Source organism: Macaca thibetana, chromosome 1 (assembly GCF_024542745.1).
Source record: "Macaca thibetana thibetana isolate TM-01 chromosome 1, ASM2454274v1, whole genome shotgun sequence".
In the NCBI taxonomy this organism is placed as follows: domain Eukaryota; kingdom Metazoa; phylum Chordata; class Mammalia; order Primates; family Cercopithecidae; genus Macaca; species Macaca thibetana.
The window spans coordinates 13,952,497-13,971,444 of NC_065578.1; the positions used below are offsets into that span (position 1 = coordinate 13,952,497).

At 46.7% G+C, this 18,948-nt stretch overlaps 1 protein-coding gene across 18 annotated transcripts in view; it reads left to right on the forward strand.

Annotated features, from left to right (window-relative positions):
- Positions 1-17,168: 17,168 nt before the first annotated feature.
- Positions 17,169-18,948, forward strand: part of FHAD1 (forkhead associated phosphopeptide binding domain 1) — a 155,265-nt gene continuing 153,485 nt past the window's right edge. For 16 of the 18 annotated variants that reach the window (XR_007725021.1, XR_007725020.1, XR_007725022.1 and 13 more), the window contains exon 1: positions 17,195-17,341. The gene's annotated coding sequence lies outside the window, so the exon portion shown is untranslated. Of the gene's footprint in view, positions 17,342-18,948 lie in introns of all 18 variants that reach the window. The other 2 variants (XM_050787885.1, XM_050787852.1) reach the window with 2 other exon arrangements.

An 18,948-nucleotide genomic window follows, 5' to 3' on the forward strand; every position in this document is an offset into this window, starting at 1 on the left:
TTGGTCACTTTGGGAAGTTGCTTGTTACTATGAATATTGTTACATACAAGGAAAGAACCCATCATTTATTCTGCCTTTCCTGAACAAACTGTATTTTATGGTAAACATAACATTGGCCTGGCGCAGTGGCTCATGCCTGTAATCTCAACACTTTGAGAGGCCTAGGCAGGAGGATGCTTGAGCTCAGGAGTTTGAAATCAGTTTGGGCAACACGGAGAAACCCCATCTCTACAATAAGTTTAAAAGTTAGCTGAGGGTGGTGATGTGTGCCTGTGATCCCAGCTACTTGGGAGGCTGAGACGGAGGGATCGCTTGAGCTCAGGAGGTTGAGACTGCCGTGAGCCACGATAGCACCACTGCACTCCAGCCTGGGCAACAGAGTGAGACCTTGTCTCAAAAATAATAATAATAATAGTTGATGAAGAAAATTCATTAATTATTGATGAAGAAGAATCTAGCAATAATTAACAAAGGAATATCAGAAAGATCACTATTCTGCAACCTCAAAGGAAAGAATGGAGCTAGGGAATGATCCTCAAAGAATGCTAAAACTATTAGGTAAAAAGTTGATGAGGCTGGGCACAGTGGCTCACATCAGTAATCCAACACTTTGGGAGGATGAGGCAGCAGGATCACTTGAGGTCAGGGGTTTGAGACCAGCCTTGCCAACAAACGATCCTTAAAAAATGCTAAAACTATTACGTAAAAAGTTGATGAGACTGGGCGCAGTGGCTCGTACTGGTAATTCCAACACTTTGGGAGGCTGAGGCAGGAGGATCACTTGAGGTCAGGGGTTCAAGACCAGCCTTGCCAACATTGTGAAACCCCATCTTTACTAAAAATACAAAAAGTAGCTGGGCATAGTGGCACTTGCCTGTAGTCCCAGCTACCCAGGAGACTGAGGCAGGAGAACTGCCTGAACCTGGGAGGTGGAGGTTGCAGTGAGCCGAGATCTTGCTACTGCACTCCAGCCTGGGTGACAGAGGGAGACTCAATTCAAAAAAAAACAAAAACAAAAATAAAACAAGTTGATAAGCCCAAGTGTCCACTGATGAATGAATGGACAAACAAAATATGGTCTACGCATACAATGAAATATTATTCAGCCTTAAAACAGATGGAAATTCTGACACATGCTACAACATGATGAACCTTGAGGACATTATGCAGAGTGAAATAAGCTAGTCACAAACACACATACTGTGTAATGCCACTTGTATGAAGTATCTCGAATAGCCAAACTCATAGAAACAGAAAGTACAATATTTCTCAGGGCCTGAGAGGAAGGGGAATTACAGAACTAGTGTTTGGTGGGTACAGAGTTTCAGTTTTGCAAGATGAAAAAGTTCTGGAGGTTGGTTGCACAATTATGTAAATGTACTTAACACTACTGAACTGTACACTAAAAGTAGTTCACTTGGTAAATTGTACGTTATGTGTATTTTACCACAATTAAAAATAAAAACTGGCTGGACCTGGTGGCTCATGCCTGTAATCCCAGCAATTTGGGAGGTCAAGGCAGGAGGATCACTTGAGGTCAGGAGTTTGAGACCAGCCTGGCCAACACGGTGAAACCCTGTCTCTACTAAAAGTTAAAAAGTTAGCCAGGCGTGGTGGTGTGCACCTGTAGTCCCAGCTACTTGGGAGGCTGAGGTGTGAGGATTACTTGAACCCAGGAGGTGGAGGTTGCAGTGAGGCGAGATCTCGCCACTGCACTCCAGCCTGGACGTTGAAGCAAAACTCTGTCTCAAAAAAGAAATTAAAAATAAAAATTAAAAGTCACTGGAGAAAAATTTGATGGGAACTTTATGATGGACAGATCATTCTATCAGCACTGATCCTACTGAGCCATCTTGGCATCATTAAAAATGGGCCAACCAAGATGTTGTATGTTCACGATGTGTTAGAGGAGGAACACACAGCCTGCCTGTGGGATGTTCTCGACAACAAGACCGAATCTCATCGGGCCTCAAGATTTAACTCTTGGTTTGCAGGAAACACGGGGAAGAGTGGAATAAGTTAACTGAAACTATGAAGAAGCAATCAATCAAATCTAGGGTATGAATATTCTATAGGACAAAACACCTAGTTTCTCCAACATATCCGTGGTATGAAGAAGGTAGGGGATGCTGTCATGGAATAAAAAATATTTCAGGCCGGGCACGGTGGCTCAAGCCTGTAATCCCAGCACTTTGGGAGGCCGAGACGGGCGGATCACAAGGTCAGGAGATCGAAACCATCCTGGCTAACACGGTGAAACCCCGTCTCTACTAAAAAATACAAAAACCTAGCCGGGCGAGGTGGCGGGCGTCTGTAGTCCCAACTACTCGGGAGGCTGAGGCAGGAGAATGGCGTGAACCCGGGAGGCGGAGCTTGCAGTGAGCTGAGATCCGGCCACTGCACTCCAGTCTGGGCGACAAAGCGAGACTCTGTCTCAACAACAACAACAACAAAAATATATTTCAAAGACATAACAACCAAACACAATGTGTGGATGGCGTCTAGATCCCGATGTCAACAAATTATCAATATAACGACATTTCTTAGGGAATCAAGAAAATGTGAGCATGGATGGATGTTAGATGATATTCAGGAACTGTCACTAGTATTGTTAGTGTGATCATGTCATGGCGGAAAATAATGTCATAAAGCAGGGGAAGCTCCTTTTAGTTAGGAAGTACTTATGTATGAAATGACACAGTGCATTTTAAGTTGATCCAAAAGGAAGTTAATCGAAAAGGAAGAAAAAAGCGATAAAACAAGATTGGATAAGTATTGAAGCTGGATTATGGGTACATGGGGTTAACGATACTCTTTTCCCTACTTTTGTGTTGTATGTTTCAAAAAACTCCATTATAAACTCCAATTTTTTTCCATAGAGAAGCAATTAGTTTACATTAAAAACTATAACTCTCTTCTATAAGACATTTCTAACGCAGACGTGAAGATTAATTTGATTTCTAGCTACTTCCAGCCCCCAAACTACTAGCATTTTTTTTAGTTTCAACTTTTATTTTAGACACAGTGGGTACGTGTGCAGATTTGTACATGGTAACATTGCATGAGGTCGAGGTTTGGAGTATGGATCCTGCCACACTGTTAGTGAGTATACCACCTGCTGAGTACTTTTTTCTTTCTTTCTTTGAGATGGAGTGTCGCTCTATCACCCAGGCTGGAGTGCAGTGGCATGATCTCGGCTCACTGCAACCTCTGCCTACTGGGTTCAAGCAATTCTCCTGCCTCAGCCTCCCGAGTAGCTGGGACCACAGGCGCATGCCACCACGCCCAGCTAATTTTTTTGTATTTTTAGTGGAGATGGGGTTTCACTGTGTTAGCCAGGATGGTCTCGATCTCCTGACCTTGTGATCTGCCCACCTCAGCCTCCCAAAGTGCTGGGATTACAGGTATGAGACACCATCCGGCCCTGATGGGTAGTTTTTTAACCCACTTGCTCCCACAATCTCTAGGAATCCACAGGGTCTATTGTCCCTGTATATTTATGTCTATGTGTGCTTAATGCTTAGCTCCCACTTCTAAGTAAGAACATGCAGTATTTAGTTTTATGTTCCTGAGTTAATTTGCTTAGGATTATGGCCTCCAGCTCCATCCATGTTGCTGCAAAGAACACAATCTCATTCTTTTTTGTGGCTGCATAGTATTCCATAATGTATATATATCACATTTTCCTTATCCAATCTACCGACCACTGATGGGCATCTGGGCTGATTCCATGTCTTTGCTATAGTGAACAGCACAGTAATGAACTCACAAATGCATGTGTCTTTTTGGCAGAATGATTTATTTTCTTTTGAGTATATACCCAGTAATGAGACTGCTGGAAGACACCCAATTTTTTTAAGTAAATAGTCCCAAAGGAACATACACACACCATAGGCAGAGCTAGCTATAACCGAAGTATAAGCAAATGAGGAAGCCAGGAACTCCTGAGGATAAACACCTCCATCGGTGTGGAGAGTTAACAGGTGCAGGAAATGAGAAGTGAGACCTCGGGCCTTTGCAAGCTGAGCTAGCAAAATCTACAACGCCCATATTAAGCCAGAACCTTGAAAGGTGCTCTACATCCTGAGAAAGGGAGGGCTTTAAGGGTATTTTTCTGCACTGCCAGAAAAGGGATCCCATGGGCTCTGCAGGGGTTCAGGAGGGGAAAATTAACAATGGCCACCATAATAATGACGATTGTTAACCCTGAGGATTTGTAACCACATGGGTCTAGGAATTAGTTTAACACTCCGTGCATTCAAGGGGGAAACTCCAAGCTGAGGAAGCAAATGTAAGGGATCACAGGTTGATAGCAGCCTTGGCATCCAAAGGAAACAAACACAAATCCTTCCTAGAGGAACTCAGCCAGGAATCAGACCCTTCAGGACTCCCGCAGATCAATTTCAATCAAAACTGAGATCACATTCAAATAATTAACTATCCGAGAAACAAGTCAGTATGAGCAAGAGTGAGCAGAAAGAACAAATAGTAGATGGAGACACTTCCTCCCGCCCAAGGACATCAGTGTTGGAACTCCCAGATACTGATTCTACTCTGTACTAAACAGTTTTTAAAAGAAAGATTTAAAAATGAGCAAGGAATGAGATGATCAAAAATGGCCAGGCTCATCATCTGTAATTATGAGAGAAATGCAAATCAAAACCAAAGCGAGATACCATCTCACAACAGTCAGAATGGCTATTATTAAGAAGTCAAAAAAAACAAAAACAAAAAACAGAAGCTAGCAAGGCTGTTGAGAAAAGGGAACACTTATACACAGTTGATGGGAATGTAAATTAGTGCCACCACTGTGGAAAGCAGTTTGGAGATTTCTCAAAGAACTTAACAGAACTTAAAACCATTCGACCCAGCAATCCCATTGCCAGGTATATACCCAAAAAGAAAAAGATCATTTTACCAAAAAGACACATATGCTCCTATGTTCATCACAGCACTATTCATAATAGCAAAGACATGGAATCAACTTAGGTGCCCATCAATGGTGGATTGGATAAGGGAAATGTGGCACATACACACTACAGAATACTACGTAACCATAAGAAAGAATGAGATCATGTCCTTTACAGCAACATGGTTGCAACTGGAGGCCATTATCCTAAGCAAATTAACAAAGGAATGAAAAATCATATACCACATGTTCTCACTTAGGAGTGGGAGCTAAACATTGAGCCCACATGAGCATAAACATGGGAACAGTCAACACTGCAGACTACTTGAGGGGGAAGATGTAGGGGGATGGGATGAAAAAGTACCTATTTGATACTATGCTCACTATCTGGGTGCAATGTGCCCATGTAACAAACCTGTACATTTACCCTCTGTATCTCAAATAAAAGTTGAATTTTTTTTTTTTTTTTTTTTTTTTGAGACAGAGTCTCACTCTGTTGCCCAGGCTAGCATGCAGTGGTGCGATCTCAGCTCACTGGAACCTCTGCCTCCCCGGTTCAAGCGATTCTCATGCCTCGGCCTCCAGAGTAGCTGGGACTACAGGCACCCACCACCACGCCCGACTAATTTCTGTATTTTTAGTAGAGACATTTTCACCATGTTGGCCAGGCTGGTCTTGAGCTCCTGACCTCAAGTGGTCCACCTGCCTCGGCCTCCCAAAGTGCTGGGATTACAGGCATGAGCCACCGTCCCCAGCTAAAAGTTGAATTTTTTTTTTTAAATGGCCAGGCATTTGACCTCAGAACTTTGTGGGAACCCAGGGAGAACTACTTGACCCCTGTACTCTTGGCACTTCCATTCTGGTAGGATAAACAGATCCACATAATCAAAATTCATCAGGGGTAAAAACTGAAGCAGTTATACAACAGGGAAGGAATAAGAATAAGTGCGGTGGACAAGGAGGACACAGGCTGTACCTGGAGGGGGCAACCTCTCCACACGCCTCACAGATTGTTGCTCTGTGTGCAGGAACAGAACCCAAGTATTGCCTGATGTTCCAATTTCCCCAGAAAAGACATAAATCCAAACTGTAAAGTAAGTCATTGTGATTTGTACGTGTTAGCCACTGCAGGAGACACCTGAAGCTTCTGCCACCCAATATCGATTCACCTTTCTTCTAAAATATTACAGTGTTATGTATGATTCCCCTTTGGCGACCACCCCCTTTCCTATTCTCAGCCCAGTCTCAGTCTCTTCCCGGTTGAGTTGACTCCATCTGTGGCCGCAGGGATGGGCATGTGACTCAAGCTTGACCAATCAGAGCACAGCAGTCCCCTGGACCACACTAATTGGCTTAGAAATGGGCCTGTGATTCAATCAGAGAAAATGAGAAGCCATGAGGCCTTTGGGAGCATCTTAGGAAAAAAATTCTCTCTCATCCCCTTGGGATTCAAAGCTGAGAAGATGTAAGGGCTGGAGCTGTGGCAGTCTTTCTGTGACCATTCTACAGAGATTCTGTCTGAGGCTGGATCCACGTGGTCAAAAGCCATGGCTGAGGAGCCAGAGAGAGACTGAGGCCTGATGCCATCACTTGGGCCCTGCAGACTTTTTATTTATGATAACCAGTTAATTTGCTTTCATGCTGAAGCTAGTTTGAACTGGACTCTGATATGATTTGGCAATGTCCCCAACCAAATCTCATCTTGAATTGTAGTTCCCACAATCCACACATGTCGTGGAAGGGACCCAGTGGGAGGTAATTGAATCATGAGGGTGGCTACCCTTATGCTGTTCTCTTGGTAGTGAGTGAGTTCTTGGAGATGTGATGGTTTTATAAGGGGCTTTCCCCTTTTGCTTGGCACTGCTCCTTGTTGCTGCCATGTTAAGAGGGACGCGTTTCCTTCCCCTTCCACCATGATCATAAGTTTCCTGAGGCCTCCCTTGCCCTGCAGAACTGTGAGTCAATTAAACCTCTGTCCTTCATAAATTACCCAGTCTCGGGCAGTTCTTTATAGCAGCATGAGAATGGACTAATACAGGCTCTTTGTCACTCCACAGAAAGAGGCTCTGTCCTCCATCAACTAGTTAAAAGTATTTTAACACACTGTGAAAGTCAAAGAAACATGAAGGCTGACTGTGGAACATTACTGTCCCCCTTGTTTCTTGACAATGATTCAAATTCAGAGCCAGATTAGAAGGGACAATCTTTGAGACTTAAGTTTCAAAAAACAATCAGTTCTTAGGAGAGGTCAGAAAACACGGTGAAAGCCGAGGATGTGGGTAAAGCATCAGAAAGAAACGAACAGTTGTTCTGGAGAAAAGAGAGTCTATGTTGAGTGCAGTAAGGAAGGAGGAAAAACTGGACATATTCAGACCAAATGAAATGATTCACAGGAAACCTGAGAAGAAATGGCCAGAGTGAGGGGGCTGATCACCTCAGAAAGGAAGACCAGCAGCGAGTGATGGGGATGACCTGAAACAACAACCAAAATGCCTAAGATAGGAGCACTGTTGGCCAGGCGCGGTGGCTCACGCTTGTAATCCCAGCACTTTGGGGGGCCAAGGTGGGCGGATCACGAGGTCAGGAGTTCAAGACCAGCCTGACCAACATGGTAAAACCCTATCTCTACTAAAAATACAAAAATTAGCCAGGTGTGGTGGTGCGCACCTGTAATCCCAGCTACTTGGGAGGCTGAGGCAGGAGAATCGCTTGAACCCGGGAAGCGGAGGTTGCAGTGAGCTGAGATCGCAACACTGCACTCCAGCCTGGATGACAGTGAGACTCCGTCTCAAAAAAAAAAAAAAAAAAAAAAAAAAGAAATGAGAAGAGAACGCAGACGGCAGTGAGGTGCTACAAAACCTCCAGAAACCCAGAGAGATGACAAGGGCTGAGGTCATCTCAAACTAGACCAACAGGGAGGCCTGCTGTTGATTGGAAGCAGCTTTCTCAAAAGGTAGGGATCATGTTGACTTGTTGTTGATGGAAACTCAGGGCCACCAAGGCCTTCTGGAATTTGCTACTCAATAAACAGACACCGGGGAGGGCACAGGAGGCGAGGCAGTAGCTAGATGTGCCAAAAGAGCCACTGTACATCAAAGGACAAAGTGAGCAGAGATGTCAGCTTATAAGCCACCCCAGGGCAGAGACTGTCTCTCTTCTCACTTTCTGAACCCTGCCAAGCACCGTAGAGCCTTGTACATAGCCCCGGTGCCTCCTTCCCCAGGGCCAACTGTTTCTTTATAGGATAAATCAACCACCCCAGACCACCTCCAATCACAGAGGCTCTTAACCTTTGTTGGGGAGAAGTCTGGTTAAGGCTCTGGGCCCTCTTTCCAGAAAAATACACATAGGCTCAGACATATCAAAGCTTCCTCCCAATTTCAGTGTTTCACACCTTCCCTGAGGCCACCAGTAGGTCTCCTTGGACAATAGTCCTAAATTCATCCATTCATTTATTTTATCTTAAGAGACAGGGGTCTCACTAAGTCACCCAGGCAGGAGTGCAGTGGCATGATCATAGCTCACTGCAGCCTTGAACTCCTGGGCTGACGCAATCCTCCTGCCTCAGCCTCCAGAGTAGCTGAGACTACAAGTGCGTGCCACTACATCCAGCTAACTTTTTTATTTTTTGTAAAAGCAGGGTCTCTCTATGTTGCCTATGCTGGTTTCAAACTCCTGGGCTGACATGATCCTCTCACCTCAGCCTCCCAAAGGGCTGGGATTACAGGCGTGAGCCACCATGCTCAGCCCCTAAACTCATTCATTTATTTTTTAAAAATCCTTATTGAATGTTGGCTACATGTCAGGTACTGCTCTGAGCACCATGGATGCTTGGGTGAACAAGAAAAGAATGGCCAGATGCAGTGGCTCATGCCTGTAATCCCAGCACTTTGGGAGCCCAAGGCGGGTGGATCACTTGAGGTCCGGAGTTCAAGAGCAGCTTGGCCAACAGGGTGAAACCCCGTCCTACTAAAAATACAAAAAATTAGCCAGATGTGGTGGTGCGTGCCTGTGGTCCCAGCTATTTGGGAGGCTGAGGCAGGGGAATCGCTTGAATTTGGGAGGCCGAGGTCACGGTGAGCCGAGCTCGTACCACTGCACTTCAGCCTGAGTGACAAAGCGAGACTCTGTCTCAAAAGAAAAGCAAAAAGAAAAACAAAGAACCTTTACCACACGGAGTGTAGCTTCCAGGTTATATCCCAGCCATGCAACAATCAGAAAGTCTGGAGGTGCAGCCCAGGAACTTAGTGATTCTGCCAAGGGGCCAGGTTTAGGACCTCCTGTTCCAAGGAACTCCTGGTCAAACTCCTTCTGTAAGAAGAGAGGGGAGAATAATATTTGAAGGCATGTGCTCTGACTCAAGTATTCATGCACTGCTGGGGGGTGTAGATTGGTACCAGCACTTTGGAAAAATGTTTGGCAGAATCTTTTAAAGCTGAACATCTGCTGAATCTGCAACTCAGCAACTCCACTCTTGGGTCTATATCTAATAGACATGTGCGCTTATGCATACCAATGGACATATACAGTGGTGCCCAGTTATCCCTTGTGTTCATACCTCTGTGGAATCCTCTCCCTTGAGTTGGGTCAGGACCTGTAACTTATTTTAAGCTGTAGAATACAGCAAAGGTGATGGGATGTAATTTCTGTGGTTATGTTACATAAGATTATAACTTCTATCTCTCTATTGAGAGTCTGTTGAGGGTCCAGAGTCACAGAGTCTGTCTACTGATTCTTTCTTACTTCGATGAAGCAAGCCACCTTCCAGAGAAACCCACATGGCAAGAAACTGAGGGTGAGCTCAGCTAATACCCAGCAAGGAGCTGAGGCTCTCCTTCTGATACCCTCAAAAAATTGAATCTTACCAATAACAATGTCAGCTTGAAAGTGGATCCAGCCAGGTGCAGTAGCTCACCCCTATAATCTCAGCATTTTGGGAGGCTGAGGTGGGAGGATCACTTGAGCCTGGGAAATCAAGGCTGCAGTGAGTTATGATCACACCACGGCACTCCAGCCTGGACAACAGGAGACACCCTGTCTCAAAAAAAAAGAAAAAGAAAAAAAGAAAGCAGATCGGGCTGGGCGTGGTGGCTCACGCCTGTAATCCCGGCACTTTGGGAGGCCAAGGCGGGGAGGGGGTGGATCACAACGTCAGGAGTTCGAGACTAGCCTGGCCAATATGGTGAAACCCTGTCTCTACCAAAAATACAAAAATTAGCCAGGCGTGGTGGCACTCATCTGTAGTCCCAGCTACTTGGGAGGCTGAGGCAGAAGAATCACTTAAACCTGGGAGGCAGAAGTTGCAGTGAGCCAGGATCGTGCCACTGCACTCCAGCCTGGGTGACAGAGTGAGACTCTGTCTCAAAAAAAAAAAAAAAGAAAAGAAAAGAAAAGAAAAGAAAAGAAAAGAAAGCAGATGCAGATTTATCCCCGGTTGAGCCTCAGATGAGAACCCAGCCCTGGCCAACTCCTTGATTGCAGCCTGTGAGACCCTGAAGCACAGGACCCTGCTGAGCCCTGCCCAATTCCTGACCCATAGAAACTGTGAGATGATAAATGCAGCTTCATTTTTTTTTTTTTTTTTTTTTTTTTTTTTTTTTTTTTTTTTTTTTTTGAGACTGAGTCTGGCTCTGTCGCCCAGTGTTCTGGAGTGCAGTGGCCGGATCTCAGCTCACTGCAAGCTCCACCTCCCGGGTTTACGCCATTCTCCTGCCATCAGCCTCCCGAGTAGCTGGGACCAAGTGTGCGGCCCCACACTTCGCCCGGCTGTTTTTGTTGTATTTTTTTGTAGAGATCACTTCCCTCACCGTGTTAGCCAGGATGGTCTCGATCTCCAGACCTGACGAAAGATCCGCCCGTCTCGATGCCTCCCAAACAGTGCTGGGATTACAGGCTTGAGCCACCGCGCCCGGCCCCCATATGTGGGTTGTTTTGAGCTGCTAAGTTTGTGGTAGTTTGTTAAGCAGCAGTTGATAACCAATACAATGGAATACAACAGAGCAATGAGAATGAATGAACCACAGCTACTTGAAAAGACATGCTTGAATCTCCCAAATATAATGTTGAGCAAAAGAAACCAGAGAGAAGATGGAATTTGTGGGATCCCATTCACATAAAGTTCAAGAACAAACAGAACTAGCCAGGTGCAGTGGCTCACGCCTATAATCCCAGCACTGTGGGAGGTGAGGCAGGTGGATAACCTGAGGTCAGAAGTTCAACCTCCTGACCAACATGGTGAAACCCCACTTCTACTAAAAATACAAAAATGAGCTGGGTATGGTAGCAGGTGCCTGTAATCCCAGCTACTTGGGAGGCGGAGGCAGGAGTATTACTTGAACCCAGGAGGCAGAGGTTGCAGTGAGCCAAGATCATGCCATGGCACTCTAATCTGGGTGACAAGAGCAAACTTCTGTCTAAAAAAAAAAACACAAAAACCCAGAACTAATCTATGACATTGGAAGATTTGAAGTCAGGAGAGCAGCTACCCCAGGGGGTGGGTAATGACTGGAAGGGGTCACAGGGAGATTTCTAGGGGTGCTGGTGATGTTTTGCTTCTTGATCTGGATTCTGGGTAGGTGGGTGAGTACACTTAGTAAAAATTCGAATAGTGTCTCAGCCCATTTGTAATGCTATAAAGTGCAATTATGACCTGAGACAAAATGTATATTTTCAATATGTATATTATCTTCGATAAAAAGTTTACAAAAAGGCTGGGCGCGGTGACTCATGCCTCTAATCCCAGCACTTTGGGAGGCTGAGGCGGGTGGATCACTCGGTCAGGAGATTGAGACCAGCCTGGCCAACATGGTGAAACCCCATCTCTACTAAAAACATAAAAGTAGCCAGGCGTGGTGGCGTGTGCCTGTAGTCCCAGCTACTCAGGAGGCTGAGGCAGGAGAATCACTTGAACCTGGGAGGCGGAGGTTGCAGTGAGCCGAGATCGCACCCCTGCACTCCAGCCTGAGGACACAGCGAGAGTGAGACTCCATCTAAACAAAAAAAAAGATAGGGAAAAGAAAGTTTACAAAAAGTACAGCACTTTGCACTTTGTAGTCTGGAAGCAGAGTTTGAATTCCAGAACCACTATGTGCAAGATTTGTAACTGGTTAAGTTACTTGACTTTTCTGTGCCTCAATTTCTCCTTCTGTATAATGAGTTGGGCTAAGAATTAAATAAAACTGTGCATGACATGGTGGTTGGTACCTTGTTAGCCTTAATAAATATGAGCTGAATTTGTTAACCACATTCATAAAGGTTCACTGTCACTCACAAAAATGTAGTGGAGGTTTGCCCACATGCCTGGAAGTAGAATTTATGGAGTTGTCCAGCAGGTGCCACCCCATAGAGACTACTGGGCTCCCAAGAATCACCTCTAGTTGTGACTAGAGGGAAGGAGCACATCCTATCTCTTATATCCATACCCACATCTAGAAAGGTCTCAGAGCAGCCAGCCAGATAATATGAGACTAGTCATCCAGAGATCGGGTTTGTTCTGGAGTGGGACTGAGTCTTGATGCAAATCAAAGTTTCTCCGGAGTGTTTGTGACCTGGGTTGAGATTAGGGCTCTCTTCCCACAACATCAGAGAAAAAGAAAACAGGCAATAATTGCAAACACTCATAGAGCCATTCAGTTGTAGCAGCCACTGATCCACTGTTTCATACATCTTAATCCATTTACTCCTTTCAGTCAGTGCTGTTGTTATACCCATTTTACAGGTGTGGGAAGTGAGGCACAAACAAAACACAACAAAAACCAGGCCCAGGACAGGTGGGGCCAGCACACTTTGCAGTTTTTGAACAGATGGTACAGACAGACCCCCCACAGCAAAGTGCAAGGAACCAAAGGGAACTGACTTTGAACACCGATTTGCAAGATAACTAAATGTTCCAAACCAGCATGAAAGAGTCGACATGAGATGAAGCTGCATGTTTTTTCATTTTCTGCCAGGGGAAACGGCAAAGATGGCTGCAGAAAGTCTCAGTTACCAGTTATTCTCTCCATGGTTTACAATTATTTTTTATGAGTCTGTGTGTGGAGGTCTGTATATAAAAATCTTTACTTTCTTTTTTTTTTTTTTTTTTGAGACGGAGTCTTGCTCTGTCACCCAGGCTGGAGTGCAGTGGCCCGGATCTCAGCTCACTGCAAGCTCCGCCTCCCGGGTTTACGCCATTCTCCTGCCTCAGCCTCCCGAGTAGCTGGGACTACAGGCGCCCGCCACCTCGCCCGGCTAGTTTTTTTGTATTTTTTAGTAGAGACGGGGTTTCACCGTGTTAGCCGGGATCGTCTCTCGATCTCCTGGCCTCGTGATCCGCCCGTCTCGGCCTCCCAAAGTGCTGGGATTACAGGCTTGAGCCACCGCGCCCGGCCAAAAATCTGTACTTTCTAAGCTTATATGGTCAGCTTACTAATGGGCCTTGGAGTCTCTAGTGGGCCCTCTGCTCTCTGTCATCCGTCACCCTGTGCAACAGCTTGGCTCTTTCCTGCACTCTGTACTCTCTCGTTCTTGCTCTTTCTCTGGCTCTCTTTCATGCCATAGAGGCTGAGGAAGGCTCCGCACCTCTCCTGGCAAGGGCTGCGGCCTGAAGCCAGCATTCATTTCATGTTGGAATGCAAGGGCAGCAGGAGAAACAGCACACAGGTCTCTGAGTATGGAGCACAGGGCTGGGCTCTCCCCAGGCAAGAACAGCCCAGGGAAGGTGGCTGGGAAGGAATGAGATTTTCTAGGGGCAGAAGTTCTGCTAGAAGGAAGCCCAGCACCCAATGTCAGCAGGTAATGTAGGTGGCAGGCCTGAGCTGCCTCCTCTTGGCTTATGCCCCCTTCCCTCCCTGCCCTGGGCACTGCCTGAACCTTTGGACAGACAAGAGTGCAGGCTGCTCAGAAGTGAGAGAAAGCAGGTGTGAGTAAGTGGCATCTTGTGATTGTGACAGGTGTCACCTGTAGTTCTCCAGGGGAAATACCTTCCTCGTCACATTCATCTAGATTCAAATCCTGCCAGATTTTCTAGCTGTGTGACCTTGGGCTCATTTCTCCCTGTCTCTGAGCCTTATTTCCTACAATATGGGCTTGGTAGTCACTGAGAGTTCAATAAAAGGTTAACTGAAGGCACTGCCAAGAAGCACAAATAATCTAGAAACATCATTTTTTTTTTTCAGGGACTGTCTTTTTAATGTCGCATCACTGTTTAATTGCAAGGTACAACTCTCTTACTCAGTCCAGGAAATTATATCATAAAACCATTACTGGGTATTTGATTTTCTGTTTCTAAGATGAAAATGGATGATACGGAATTGGGTTTCAAGAATTTTGGACACCCTTGAGATAAGAGTGGCATCCTGAGGGAGAGAGGATCCAGTTGAGATTTGGCAACTTCGGCTCCACTGATTCTGAGTGTCAGCTTTGCTCTCAGTTTAGGAATTTTTGTTTTTCATTGAGATATCAGCTAACAGCAACAGATGATCTCTCAAAGCCTGGTGAGGGGCATGGGCTGTTCCAGTTCATGGCCAGCCTGGGTTTCACTGGGGTCTGTCTGATAGTGAGCAAGTTTGTGTCCTGGGTTCATGTTAATGACAAGAGTTTGACTAAAGACAAGCACGGAGGGGTAGTGGTAAGGGTGGAGGTGGTGTTCAGGCCTGGGCAAGGGACTAGAGAAGCTGACATCCTGGGGTGAGGACAGGTCAGCCCAGCAGTCCTCAGAGGACAGGAGGCCAGGCTTCAGAAGGGTGGCAGGGGCTTCCCCCTGCGTATTTATTCATTCAGACATTGTTCTAGGGACTGGTGGCACAGCAGCGAACAAAACAGGAAAAAAAATCCCTGCGTTTATAGAGTTTAGATTCTACCAGGGGTCAGGGAGGGAGACACAATAAATCACATAAATAAATAAAAGAAATAGTATGTGAATTGATGATAAGTGATGTCTTAGTCCATTTGTGTTGCTATCAAGTAATATCTGAGGCTGGGTAATTTATCCAGAAAAGAGGTTTATTTGGCTCACAGTTCTGCAGATTGTACAAGAAGCATGGCGCCAGCATCTGCCTCTAGTGAGGGTCTCAGGCTGCTTCCACTCCTGGCAGCAAGTAGAGCCTGCATATGCAGAGATCACATGATGAGAGAGGAAGTGACCGTGAGTGAGGGGGAGGTGCCAGGCTCTTTCTAACAGTCAGGTCTTTAGGGAATTGATAGAGTGAGAACTCATGCACCCTACAAGAACAGCACTAAGCCATCCATGAGGGATTCACCCCCATGACCCAAGCACCTCCCACCAGGCCCCACCTCCAACAGTGAGGAGCAAATTTCAACATGAGATTTGGAGGGGTCAAATATTCCAACTATAGTAAATGGCAAAAAGAAGGGAAGAGGGAGAGAGTGTTGAGGTTTTTATTTTGTTTGGATGTGCTTTTGTTGTTCTTATTTTCATTTGCTTTTGTTGTTCTTGTTGTTTTTATTTGCTTTGTTATTAGATTTCGTGGTGGTTGTTTTATTTTTTCAAAAAAACCAATTTTAGAAAAGATGATATGTGAGTAGAAAGCTAAAGTAAAGAAAGCAAATGAGACTCCTGGGGGGAAGTGCATTCCAGGCAGAGGAACGGGCAAGACCAAAGGCTCTGAGGCAGAAACGTGTGGGGAACTGGACCTGACCCTCTCTGTTCCTGTGAAGCTATCACTCGGGTCCCAGCCCTTGTGGTCACTCCTAGCATTTTATGCCTAGACTCTTTCTGGTTGTAGGAAACTGATCCAGGCAGAACCTTCCAGACTGAGGGCCTGGAAGAGATTTGTAGGGACAGGCTCCAGGAGAGGTCTCTGCAGTTCAGCTGTGTAAATCAGGGTTTTGTCAAGCTTGTTGCAAATGCACATTCCTGGATTATGTCCCAGGCCTGCTAAATCAGAATCTCTGGGGTCTGTGCCCAGAAGTCCACATTTCTAAAAGCCTCCAGGCACGTTTGAGCATCTTCACCATATATTCCACCCCAAATCGATGTCCATGATTTCTCTCAGATCCTCTTCCTATTGACTAGGTGTATTAGTCTGTTCTCACACTGCTATAAAGTAATTCCCTGAGAGTGAATAATTTACAAAGAAAAGAAGTTTAATTGACTCACAGTTCTGCACTGCTAGGGAGGCCTCAGGAAACTTACAGTTATGGCGGAAGGCCAAGGGGAAGCAAGGAAGCTAGCATGTTGTAACACGGTGTAGCAGGAAAGAGAAAGAGAGAGAGAAAAAACGGGGAAGTGCCACACTTTTAAACCATCAGATCTCGTGAGCACTCACTCGCTATCACGAGAAAAGCAAGCAGGAAGTCTGCCCCCATGATTCAGTCACCTCCCAGCAGGCCCCTCTTCCAACACGTGGGGATTTTAATTCGAGACGAGATCTGGATGGGGACACAGAGCCAAACCGAATCACCAGGGTAGAGTGTGCCATAGTTCAACTCTCTTAAAAAATGTTTAGAGTTTTTCTTGAGGTACCTGGTCAGCCATTTCCTGCCACTGAAAGGAATCACTCTCTAGGTAAAGTCAGCAAGGTTGTTCTGCCCCCAAGCAGAAGTGGGAGGTGGTGGGAGATAGGATTTGCACATCTCAACACACTCCATCCCCCGAGTCCTATGCCGACTGACAAGGGGCTTCTTAAGGACAGTAACTATTCCACGTGTATTCTGGGACCAGCGTGTGACACTCATAGGCCTCAGAAGATGTTTGCAGAGATAGAGAAAGGGCAAAAGAATGAATAAATGTCACTCTTAACAGGGAGAAGCAGGAGCAGCAGGATTGTGAGTTTGGAAATTCTTTTCCCCAGCACATGGAAGAAATCCTCGTTCTTTCAAAATTGTTCACTCCACCCCATCCCTTTCCCAATCCCCACCCCACTTCCAGAGGTCCCCTCTTCTTACTCTTTCTATTTTCTGGTCTGTAAAGGAAAGGACTAGAGATGTGGGTAGGGCAGGGGCATACTAACCTCCAAGGGTCTCATGAGTTCAGCTCCATCAATCTCCTACCTCTCCCTATCGCCCCCCACCCTCCCTCAACGCATCCAGCTTAGAGCGAGGGGTCATGGAAAAGATTCTTGAATCAAATCTCCTTTGTGCTCCTTCCTCTCTGTAAAACCTTGGGCCACTTATGTGACCTATGAGCCTCTGCTTTCCCATCTGTGAAATGGGGCAGGCTCGTGGGGCCTGGAGCACTCAGCAGGCGGTAACCCGGTGGGCGTTCCCTGCGCAGGCCACGCCCCCACCTGTTAGGCCGGGCCCCGCGGCGCCCGGCGGTGTTGCCATGGCAACGCGCGTACACAGGCCGGGCGGGCGCGCTGGGCGCCGGGTGTCGGCTGGAGACTCCGCGGGAGCGCGGCCGGGAGGCCTCGCCCGGGAGCGGGCCCGACGCCTCCCGAGCTGGCAGGGCCCTGGGCGGAGGTCGGAGCGTGGGCTTCCTCCTCCCGCCAGGTAAGTGCGGTGCGGGAAGGGGCGGCGGGCCGAGACCGGGGACCGGAAGGGGCGGCCCCGCGAGGACTAGCGCTGGGAGGAGGAGGGGTGGCTCCCCGTCCCCATCCTCCCGGATCCAGGCTCCGGTCCCCAGGAGCACCCCAGTAGGTGCCCCAACACCAACCCCTCCTTTCCAGGTGCAGCCCCAACCCCGCCCGCGGAGAAAGCCCCCAGGGGCCTTAGACCCCTCCTTGGCACCAGCCATGCCACTCTGGGAAGTCCTGGCGGGTACAGCTGGGATTAGGAGGGGCATACCCGCTGCCCCTGACTTACGAATGACACCCACCCAGCGGTCAGAGAGACTCCCCCCTTGCCTAACCTCTCCCTTCCCAAATACAACACTGAGAAATTTCTAGGGTTCCCAGGCCACTTAAGATCTGGTAACTCCTCAATAGAAATTGTGCTTCTCTGTCTCACTTTTGACCCCTAAGCAGGGAGTGCAGATGAGTGAAGCTCTTTTGCTCTTTTCCATGGTCGGTGCCCTGTGTCATAGAACTAATTTACAGAGTTTAACGCATCTAATCACTTTCTACAGTGTTTTCAGGTAGGAAAGTGACTGCACAGGGCAAGATCAAAGTGGGGAAATATGGCCCAACCCATTCAGTTAAAGAAATAGACTTTTTTTTTTTTTTTTTTTCAAAATGTCATCTAGGATAAATACTGAAGGGGAAAATAAAAGGTAGTTACTGTCAGAGGTTCTTAGGCTACTCTGACTTACTTTTAAGCATTATTTCGTATTTTCATTCATTCATGATTTACTGAGTACCACTATGTGTCAGGCCTGGCAGCTCTGGGGGCCAGAGTTGGAGTAATGAACAGAACTGTGAGGAACCACAAAGGGTCTGAGATTTTTACACTACCTGCAAGCTAAGTTAGCCTGCCACTGCTTAATGATGCTAGCAGAAGACCAGAGACTCCAGGACCAGAGACAAAGGATGTTATTACTCACATCACAGCAGGCACTGTGAGCTTCATGTTTGCATTGGTTCCCCTTGCCCTGCAAGTTCCCCGGGGTGATACAGGACAGCCCAGGTGGATGCTGTACACACTGCGAGTCTGTGTCCCAGCTAAGGAACCCCAAGCTCAGGAAACTCCAGTCTTTTAAAAGGGACTGCTAGCCAGTGCCCAACCTTTGCCCTGGAAGGAGATGACATTTTTTTTTTTTTTTTAATTGAGATGGAGTCTTGCTCTGTCGCCCAAGCTAGAGTGCAGTGGCACAGTCTCAGCTCACTGCAACCTGTGCTGCTTGGGTTCGAGTGATTGTCCTGCCGCAGACTTCCAAGTAGGTGGAACTACAGGTGCATGCCACCATGCCTGGCTAATTTTTTTGCATTTTTAGTAGAGACAGGGTTTCACCATGTTGGCCAGGCTGGTCTCAAACTCCTGACCTCAGGTGATCCGTCCGCCTGGGCCTCCCAAAGTGCTGGGATTACAGTCGTGAACCACCGTGCCTGGCCGGAGATGACATTTTTATCATAAAAAGTCTGCACTCTGCCCTGGTTGGGGACACTATCCCTATCCTCTCAGGATATTTGCCCTGCAGATGTCCTTGGAAAGATTGTCAGGAA